This window comes from Heloderma suspectum, chromosome 2, assembly GCF_057233095.1.
Source record: "Heloderma suspectum isolate Gila_16-S chromosome 2, 16-S_ref, whole genome shotgun sequence".
Taxonomy (NCBI): domain Eukaryota; kingdom Metazoa; phylum Chordata; class Lepidosauria; order Squamata; family Helodermatidae; genus Heloderma; species Heloderma suspectum.
Window position 1 is genome coordinate 1,462,653 of NC_139459.1, and position 10,717 is coordinate 1,473,369.

Consider the following 10,717-nt stretch of genomic DNA (forward strand, 5'->3'; position numbering starts at 1 on the left):
CGGGGAGGTTGCGGCCCAGGAGCATCCGGGGGGCCTGCCCTGCTTGGCACCTCATTACGAGGCCCGCGACCGGCTTGTGGGCAGCCTCCAAGCCCCTGCCTTGGGGCGGCACCGCCTGCCCCTCTGAAGGGGCCCAGCTGGAAACAGTGCAAGCGAGGGGCAGCAGCAGTGCCTGCGCGTGACGTGCATGTGCCGTTGGCATTGATGCTCACTGGAAGTAGGGGCCGGCCCGAACCCCACCCCGAGAACATTAGTCGTTGGGCAGACCGGACAGGCACTACATGAACATCAGAAAATCAAGCGCCGCCTGGCGCCCTGCTTCCTGCGGGCGTCGTTGCGTGGGGCCCTTGCAGCCACGAACCTTGAGATCTACCCCGCAGGTGATCCTCCCCCTCTTCCGCCTCGAGGTGTCCCTTTTCTTCTGCTCAGGGGGCTCAAGTGGAGCAGGGCAGGATGGTCCGGAGCAGGAAGAGTCACAAAGGACCCTCTGCCCCTCCTGCAAGCCTGCCAAGGCCAGCAGAACGCGAGGCCATCTCCCTGGTTCCCCCAGAAGACACGGCCTTGGCTGGTGCTCAGCTCAGCTGGGCCACTGCAGTCAGCTGAAATGGAGGCCTTAGCCCACGGCTTGGCAGTGCCATTCTGGAGAGCCCCTTGGATGGGTGGTGTTTGTTCTTGTCTGCTTGCAGAACCCTGATTGCCCTTTAGACTTTGCCCGGTCAATGCGACACAGAGCAGCCCTTGGCCCCCGCTCGCCCCGCTCCCAGCTCTCCCCTTGCAGCTGCCCTTTGGCCAGGCGGTGTGCGTTCCTCGGGAAAGAGCGCGCCTGTGGCGCCTGAGCAGCGGCCAGCAAAGGCGTCTCTGCCTCAAGAAGCAGGATGCGAGTGCCGGGGCTGCCATGCGCTGCTTATGGCTCTCCCATGGGCCTGAGGCACCCTTGTGGTTGGAAGGGGGTGGTTTGCCTGAGCGCCCTTCTTTCATTCACCCTCTTCTGGTGCCTGCTGCTCCTGCCTGGTGGTGCCCAGGAGAAGCGGCAGGCCTCTGCCCGCTTCCTTGCTGTCCGGCAAGAGCCTCCTCGGAGGACCAATCCTGGGATGGCAGCTTCAGCCGGTGCGGGAGTGGACTTTGGGCCTCTGTTCTCCGGAGCTCACGCCGAGCCCCACTGTGAGCCCTAGCAGGTGCCCCTAAGCCCAGTGACATCAGCCCCACGAAATGCGGTGCCTCGGCAAGTGATCCGGACGACCTGGGCTGCCCAAGGGAGAGCCCAGCCGTATCCGTGGCAGGCAGTGTTCCTGACTGGCCAAAACACACCTGCGAGGGCTGCCTGGCAGGTCCAGCAAGAGCAGCAGGAGTTCAGGGACCTCCTGGTTGGGGACTACCTGGACACCTACCGCAATCTCACCCTGAAGGTAATGCACGGCCTCAAGTGGGCTCTGGAGCGCTGCCGGCCCAGCTGCGTCCTTAAGACAGACGACGACTGCTTTGTCAACACCGACTGGATGCCGGAGTTCCTCGCCAGACGGAACTCCCTCAAGACTGGGCTCTACGCCGGCTCCCTCCTCTCCCGGAAGGAGCGGCAAGTCATCCGGCATCCCTCCAGTAAGTGGTACGTTTCGAAACAAGATTATCCCCCAAATGAGTACCCGCCGTACGCCAGCGGCATTGGCTACATCCTGTCACTGGATGCGGTCCAGCGGATCCTGCAGGTGGCGGAGCACGTCCGGCCCATCCCAGTGGAAGTCGCCTGCCTGGGCATCTTGGCTCAGCAGGCTGGGCTCCGGCCGACATCAAGTGCCCGCTTTACCAAGTGGAACGCGAGTTGGTAGCTCTGCAACTACTGCTACCTGATGGTGATTCACCACCTCGGTGCACGGGAGCAGGAGGCCGCCCCACACAGCATGCGGAAGGCCCACAGCGCCTGCCGCGAAGCCCTCGAGATCACCAGGTGGAAGTGAGCTGCGCGATCGGAGGGGAGGCCCGCCCTCCTGCCGCCCTCGTGAGAGCATTCCCTGGCCCTCACTGGCCACAGCCGCTGCTGATCCCCACTCACAGCTGCCCCCTGGCCTGAGAGGCAGGAGCTCCTCGGCTGCCCAAGAGGATGCCCAACGTTCCCAAGGCAGGAGGCACTTCGCCCATTTCTCAGAGGCTGCAAATGGATGAAGCAGCCTGGATGCACCAAGTTCGCGGTGCTGCAGAGGCCCTCGCAAGAGGGAGCCGTGCGAACCTGGGAGGCTGTTTTCGGTGGCGTCAGACCGGGGCCCATCTTTCCAGTGCCATCTGCTCTGGCCAGCAGCAGGCTCCCCATGTCCTGGGCAGAGGGACACCTTCCCCAGCGCTGCTCCCCAAAATCCTTGTAACTAGAGATGCCAGAGATTGGCTCAGGGCCCTGCTGCATGTGAAGCATGTGCTTTGACCACGGAGCTCTCCCTTCATCAGGACAGAGTGCCTTAACCTCACTACGGCAAGCCTGGTCCCTCGGGCTCTCCCAGGCCTCAGAGAGAGGTCCTGCGCAGCTCCACTGGCCAAGCTGGAAATGCCTAGGGCTCTACCTGGGCACCTTCTGCTTGCAAAGTGTGGGCCTCCCCATGGAACGGTGGGCCCTCCAGAATGTACACCCATTCTGCCTTCTACCAAATCAAGAGCATTGGTCCATCTGGTCCAGTACTTCTACTCTTGCTGGCACTGCAGCAGCTCTCCAGCTCCTGGGAGAGGGAGGTTTGTCCCAACTCTGCCACCCGAGGTGTTTTCAACTAGAGATGCCAGGAACTGAACCCAGGACCTTAGGCGTGCCAAGGATGCGCTCCAGCCACAGCATCCCTGGGCAGTCATTTACTGCCTGGTCCCTCAGCACCTGGCTGACGATTGCTGGAAAGCAGCTCCCCGAGACCCCTAACCTGCCCCCTGCAGCAAACGATGCCTGGACAAGGCAGAACGTCTTGCACACAGACTAGGACGTTTCAGCCGGCCAAGGGACAGTGCCGCTGTGGAGGACCATGCAGTGCCCAGGCCAGGCTTTGGACAAAACCCATTCCACGTACCCAAAGACAGATGCAGACAGCCTCACCCCGACTGCAGGAGGTGGAAAGGAGGGGCCAGGAAGCACAGCACAGTCCCAAAGGGGTCGGTTATTGATTAACGATGCTCACTTTTCTTACGAAGTGCAATGAGACACTAAACCACAGATGGGGAACCTCCAGCCACAGCCAGATAAACCAGCAGGAAGCCCCCCTCCGGCCCCCGCCCTTCCCACCAATCAAAGATGAGGAATCCCCTTCCTTCCGAAGCCACAAACGAGGCTTTTAGAAAGATTCTTTTAAAAGCCTAATTACAGCACTTGGGGGGTTGCTGCTGGGGCGGGAAGGAGCCGCCCTCTGACCAGCCCCCCCCCCCCCCGGTAATTGGCCCTCCCCCGCTGCAGTGAGCCTTTTTAAGGCCTCCATTGCCACCAGTGGAAGCTTTTGAGAAGCCGGATTGAAGTGGGGGAGGGCTGCTGAGCGGGGGCGGGCAGTCACAGTGGGGCCGTGTGGCAGCAGTGCAGTGGCCCCTCCCGCTTGGGGCGTGGCCCCGACGCGCCAGAACCAGGTCGGGCCTTGGGCTGAAAAGGCTCCCCAGCCCTGCCTTAGGCTCCGTTCTCGTCAGCCTTTCACACCTCGCACAAGTCATTGGCTCCTTCCCTCGGTTCCTCGCCTGTGAAATCCCACTGTCCTGGCTCCTCTCTTGGGGGCACCCAGCACTTCCCTGGCCAAGGGCTGTCAGCTGGCAGGGGCCAGCCCAAGAAAGTGGTGGCATGAGCTGTTCTCCGCCCCCTGGGGCGGAGGCGAGGAGGAGCCCCAGCCAAGTCCGCGCTCTTCTCTGAGCCCTTTATTGCCGTAAAACAGGCCTGGGGCCCTTGTGGAGGGGGCTGCGCCCTTTCTGGGGCGGGGGCCATCCGCCGTTCCCTGCCCTCTCCTTAACGGAACCGTCACTCTGTGGGGGCCGGAAGGGCAGAGCGGATAGCTCAGTTAGCACCATGGGCCTGGTTCTCATGGAGAGGTGAGTCTGTGTCTGGGCTACAGCACTTCAGGCTGGAGGTTCATAGGATTGGGTTTTTTAAAAAGCCCTGCCCATAGAAAGCATGTATCAGGGAGAAGGGCAGACTTGAATCTTTCTCCCTAACATGCTAGTTTTCTATATGCAGTGGATGTTGTTTTCTAGTTCAGTCAAGTGACCCCCCGCAACCCACCCCTGCATCCTGAAATGGCGCGGCACAGGCAGAGGGCAGGCAGATGAGGAAATATCTGCTGCGTTTGAAAGCAGGCCTCAGCCATCGGTATCAGCAGACACTGAGGAAACACACACGGTACTTGCAAAGCCATAGAGAATGCCGGATAAGCAAAGAGGGTGAAGGTCAGGCCCTCTGTTTTTGCCAGTGATGCTTCCTGTGCTGTGCTTCAAGTGGGGTGACTCAGTCCCCTGCAGAGCCAGAGAACTATGGGCCAAACGAGACCGTCCCTTTGGCCACGAGGCTCTGTACAGCTGCCACCACCGCCCCAGACAAACCTGCGAGGGATGTCACCAGGGCAGAGCTTCTAAGGGCCACCGGCCAGCTCCAGGTGGTTTTCCAGGAGGACAGCCAGGGAGTCTGCCTGGGGGGTGGGGAGGATGCGTTCTCCTCCGATCCCCAGCGCAGGAAAAGAATGTGTGCCTTTCTGATGTGCTGGGGACAGAAGTGCCTTCAGGACAGCGCCAGACCCACAGGGTGGGTGCGGTTGTAAGTCAGTGGAATTACTGAGTGTCCAATATGTTTGGTGGTATTCAATTTAAATAAAATGTTAATAAAGTGTTACTCAAATTTATAAAAAATAATTTAAAAAATTAAAAGTACCCACATGTTTGTCATTCTTCCCTTTGCCTCACCTCATAGAATCATAAAATAGTAGGTTTGGAAGGGGCCTACAAGGCCATCGAGTCCAACCCCTTGCTCAATGCAGGAATCCAAGTCAGAGCATCCCTGACAGATGGCTGTCCAGCCTCCTCTTGAATGCCTCCGGTGAGGGAGAGCCCACCACCTCCCTAGGGAATTGGTTCCATTGTCGTATTGCGCTAACAGTCAGGAAGTTTCTCCTGATGTTCAGCCGGAATCTGGCTTCCTGTCACTTGAGCCCATGATTCCGTGTCCTGCACTCTGGGATGATCGAGACGAGATCCTGGCCTTCCTGTCTGGGACAACCTTTCAAGGACTTGAAGAGCGCTATCCTATCTCCCCTCAGTCTTCTCTTCTCAAGGCTAAACATGCCCAGTTCTTTCAGTCTCTCCTCATAGGGCTTTGTTTCCAGTCCCCGGATCATCTTTGTTGCCCTCCTCTGAACCCTCTCCAGTTTGTCGGCATCCTTCTTCAAGTGTGGTGCCCAGAACTGGACACAGTACTCCAGATGAGGCCTAACCAGTGCTGAGGAGAGGGGAACTAGTACTTCCTGGGATTTGGAAGCTATGCTTCTGTGAATGCAGCCCAAAAGAGCATTGGCCTTTTGTGCAGCCACATCACGTTGTTGGCTCATATTCAGCTTGTGATCGACAACAATTCCAAGATCCTTCTCGCTTGTAGTGTTGTTGAGCCACGTATCCCTCATCTTGTAACTGTGCATTTGGTTTCTTTTTCCGAGGTGCAGAACTGGGCATTTATCCCTATTAAAGGCCATTCTGTTGTTTTCTGCCCAGTGCTCCAGTCTATCCAGATCACTTTGAATTTTGTTTCTGTCATCCAAACTATTAGCTATCCCGCCCAATTTTGTGTCATCTGCAAATCTGATCAGCATTCCCTGCACCTCCTCCTCCAAGTCATTAATACAAATGTTGAAGAGCACTGGGCCCAGGACTGAGCCCTGCGGTATCCCACTTGTTACCTCTCCCCAGTTGGAGAAGGTCCCATTCATAAGCACCCTTTGAGTCCGATTCTGTAGCCAACTGGATCCACTGGATTGTTGTTTCCTCTAGCCCACTTTGAGCTAGTTTGCTCATCAGGATATCATGGGGCACTTTGTCGAAAGCTTTGCTGAAGTCGAGGTATATGATGTCCACAGCATTCCCACGGTCCACAAGGGAGGTTACCTGATCCAAAAATGAGATCAGATTCGTTGGGCAGGATTTGTTCTTGACAAATCCATGTTGGCTTCGAGTAATCACCGCATTGTTTTCAAAGTGCTTACAGACTGATTGCTTTATCATCTGCCCCAGAATTTTCCCTGGGATTGATGTCAGACTGACTGGTCTGTACTTCCCAGGTTCCTCTTTTTTTGCCCTTTTTGAAGATAGGGGCAACATTAGCCCTCCTCCAGTCATCTGGCACTTCCCCCGTCCTCCATGATTTCTCAAAGAGAACAGACAGTGGTTCTGAGAGTTCTTCTGCCAGTTCCTTTATTACTCTAGAGTGAAGTTCATCACTACCTGCCTGTACTCTTCCTTTGTTACTTGGCCTTCCTTCCACTTCCTATATGTGTCCTTTTTTGTTTTCAGGTCATCCCTAAGCTTTTGAGAGGCCACATTGGCTTCTTCAGTTGTCTTCCACCTTTTCTTCTTGTTGGAATTGTTTGTGATTGTGCCTTGAGAATTTCCTTTTTTAAAAGCTCCTATCTTGGACTCCTTTTCTCGCTAGCATCGCTTGCCATGGGACCTTACTGATCATTGTTCTGAGTTTATTAAAATCAGCTTTCCTAAAATCCAGGGTACGTGTTTGACTGCACTCGGCTTTTGCTTCCCTTAGAACCAAGAACTCAAGTACACCATGGTCGCTTTCGGTTACTTTATCCACTAAGTCATGTCTGTCGGTTAGGATCAAGTCAAGGATAGCCGCTCCTCTAGGTCCTTCCTGTCCTTTCTGTAGGAGGAAGTTATCCGCCACACAAGTCAGGAATTTCCTGGAAGGGCCATGTTTTGCAGAATGTGTCTCCCAGGTTTCCGTCCCATGGCACAACTGGGCAGGATACTACTTGCATCTCCACAAAGAAAAGGGCTGGAGAAGAATGTACTTGAGAACGCTGGCAAACTGGAGGATGGGCTTGGGAAGCACCTCAGAGGGGGTCTCTGCGGGTGCTGCTTTGGCGGTGGAGGTGTCCGTGCCTGTGCGTGTCCAGCTGAAGTCTGTGGGACAGCTTCAAAGCAGCAGTTTGGCTCTGCGGACCAGTCACGTTACCCAAGAGATGCACCAGAAGTGCTGTGTGGAATAGTTAATGGCTCTGGGCAACGTAAGGATTCCAGGGCCACAGGCTGGGGGAGCAGCGCACAACGACAGAGCAGGTGGAGAGCCAGGCAGGGGGCTGCAGCCCCAAGCTCCCCTGGTGGGGTGCAGCCCTGTCCTCCTGTGGGGCTGCACCCGATGGCTCTCGCCCACATACACTCTGCTCTGTGGCCATGCTAAGCTACAACCTGCCTCTTCTCCCTCCCTGGAGAGAGTGTTTAGCTGCCTGGCCTCTCGGCCTGGACGTCTCCTCCTCTGATACATCTCCATCGGCCTTGCCCCACTTGTCTTGCCAGTTCCATGCCTGTCTTGCTCCCCCACCAGCCCCTCAACCGGCCTCCTGGCCCAGCCAGGGCTTTCGTAGTCCTCCACTTCTGACCACTGCACTGATATTCCTGTGTGAGGAGGAATGGGGCTACTACACTGAATACGTTTCCCTCATTTTACAATTTTATTACAAAAATAAAACTGCACAAAACTCTGAGGGCTTTTCTCCAGTGATGTGAAGACAGACTCTGGGAAATGCAGAGGAGCAAAGGGAGTCCCTCGTGCAGCCCCAGCCAACCCTCTTGGGGCCACAGAAGCCAGCAGAGGAGGGTGGCTCAGGGCGGGGCCCAGCAGTGAGGGGCAGGGAGCAACACAGCCTCTTCCTTGAGGCAGGGCGAGGTGGGTGGGATGGCAAGGGGGCAGACCTGGGATGGGCCTCCATAGGCCGGGGGGGAGGCCATGCAGATCAGCCCCGCTGGCAGCAGAGCAGGCCTGGCTCTGGTTCAGCAACTCCTGCAGGCTCTTGCCCACCTGCACCAGGCTGCCGGAAATGACATGCAGGTGGGAGACGGTGTTGCTGGCCAGGCCTTCTAGGAGCAGCTGCTGCTGCTGAGACACGCACAGGATCTGCTGCATGCTCTCGAGCAGGCTGACCATGCTGGGCCCTGCAAGGAAAGGCAGGAACAAGGGTGAACATCTGTCAGCACCCAGAGACTAGGGGAAAGGACCTCTCCAAGGGCACCAAAGGGGGGACACCCTGGCCTGAACATACAATGTTTTAAGGAAGCATGATGTAGTAGTAATGGGGGACTTCAATTTCCCCGATGTTTGTTGGGAGACAAATTCTGCAAAACATGGCCCCTCCAGGACATTCCTGACTTGTGTGGCAGATCACTTCCTCCTAGAGAAAGGAGAGGAAGGAACTAGAGGATCGGCTATCCTTGACTTGATCCTAACCAACAGAGATGACTGAGTGGATAAAGTAGCAGTTACAGGAACTCTGGGGGAAAGCGACCATGTTGTACTGGAGTTCTTGGTTCTAAGGGAAGCAAAAGCCGAGTGTAGTCAAACGCGTACCCTGGATTTTAGGAAAGCTGATTTTCATAAACTCAGAACAATGATCAGTAAGGTCCCATGGCAAGCGATGCTAGCGAGAAAAGGAGTCCAAGATGGGTGGGAGCTTTTAAAAAAGGAAATTCTCAAGGCACAATCACAAGCAATTCCAACAAGAAGAAAAGGTGGAAGACAACAGAAGAAGCCAATGTGGCTTCACAAAAAGCTTAGGGATGACCTGAAAACAAAAAAGGACACATATAGGAAGTGGAAGGAAGGCCAAGTAACAAAGGAAGAGTCCAGGCAGGTAGCACAGAATTGCAGGGATGGCGGCAGGAAGGCTACAGCTGAGAACGAGCTGAGGTTAGCGAGGGAGGCTAAAAGCAACAAAAAGGCTTTCTTCAGCTACGTGCATAGTGAAAGGCAGAGGAAAGAAATGGTGGTTCAGCTATTAAATAAGGATGGCAAAATGATAACAGACGACAAAGAAAAGGCAGAGGTGCTCAATTCCTACTTTGGCTCAGTCTTCTCCCAAAAGAGGATCTATGACCCCCCTGGCAAAGGCGAAGTACAGGCTGAAGGGGCAGGATTGCAGCTTGAGATCAATAGGCACATGGTCAAGGAACACCTAATTACTTTGAATGAGTTCAAATCTCCAGGGCCAGATGAACTGCATCCTAGAGTCATAAAGGAACTGGCGGAAGAACTCTCAGAACCGCTGTCTATTCTCTTTGAGAAATCATGGAGGACGGGGGAAGTGCCAGATGACTGGAGGAGGGCTCATGTTGTCCCTATCTTCCAAAAGGGCAAAAAGGAGGAACCTGGGAACTACAGACCAGTCAGTCTGACAGCAATCCCAGGGAGAATTCTGGAGCAGATCATAAAGCAATCCATCTGGAAGCACCTTGACAACAATGCCGTGATTACTCGAAGCCAAGATGGATTTGTCAAGAACAAGTCCTGCCAGATGAATCTGATCTCATTTTTGGATCAAGTCACCTCCCTTGTGGACCGTGGGAATGCTGTAGACATCATATACCTCGACTTCAGCAAAGCTTTCGACAAAGTGCCCCATGATATCCTGATGAGCAAACGAGCTCAAAGTGGGCTAGAGGAAACAACGATCCGGTGGATCCACAGTTGGCTACAGAATCGGACTCAAAGGGTGCTTATCAATGGGACCTTCTCCAACTGGGGAGAGGTAACGAGTGGGGTAGCGCAGGGCTCAGTCCTGGGCCCAGTGCTCTTCCACATCTGTATCAATGACTTGGAGGAGGAGGTGCAGGGAATGCTGATCAAATTTGCAGATGACACGAAGTTGGGAGGGATAGCTAATTCTTTGGAAGACAGAAACAAAATTCAAAGTGATCTGGATAGACTGGAGCACTGGGCAGAAAACAACAGAATGATGTTTATTAGGGAGAAATGCCCAGTTCTGCACCTAGGAAAAAGAAACCAAATGCACAGTTACAAGATGGGGAATACGTGGCTCAACAACACTACAAGTGAGAAGGATCTTGGAATTGTTGTCGATCACAAGCTGAATATGAGCCAACAATGTGATGTGGCTGCACAAAAGGCCAATGCTCTTTTGGGCTGCATTCATAGAAGCATAGCTTCCAAATCCCGGGAAGTACTAGTTCCCCTCTACTCTGCACTGGTTAGGCCTCATCTGGAGTACTGTGTCCAGTTCTGGGCACCACACTTTCAGAAGGATGCAGACAAGCTGGAGAGGGTTCAGAGGAGGGCAACCAAGATGATCAGGGGCCTGGAAACAAAGCCCTGTGAGGAGAGACTGAAAGAACTGGGCATGTTTAGCCTTGAGAAGAGAAGACTGAGGGGAGATATGATAGCACTCTTCAAGTACTTGAAAGGTCGTCACAGAGAAGAAGGCCAGGATCTCTTCTCGATCATCCCAGAGGGCAGGACACGGAATCATGGGCTCAGGTTACAGGAAGCCGGATTCCAGCTGAACATCAGGAAAAACGTCCTGACTGTTAGAGCAATACAACAATGGAACCAATTCCCTAGGGAGGTGGTGGGCTCTCCCACACTGTAGATGTTGAAGATGAGGCTGGATAGCCACCTGTCGGGGATGCTCTGACTTGGATTCCTGCCTTGAGCAGGGGGTTGGACTTGATGGCCTTGTAGGCCCCTTCCAGCCCTACTATTCTATCATTCTATGAA

At 54.8% G+C, this 10,717-nt stretch overlaps 1 pseudogene; it reads left to right on the top strand.

Moving 5' to 3' along the window:
- The first annotated feature begins 875 nt into the window (after window positions 1-875).
- Window positions 876-1,952, top strand: LOC146351845 (beta-1,3-galactosyltransferase 5-like; annotated as a pseudogene).
- The last annotated feature ends 8,765 nt before the right edge of the window (window positions 1,953-10,717 follow it).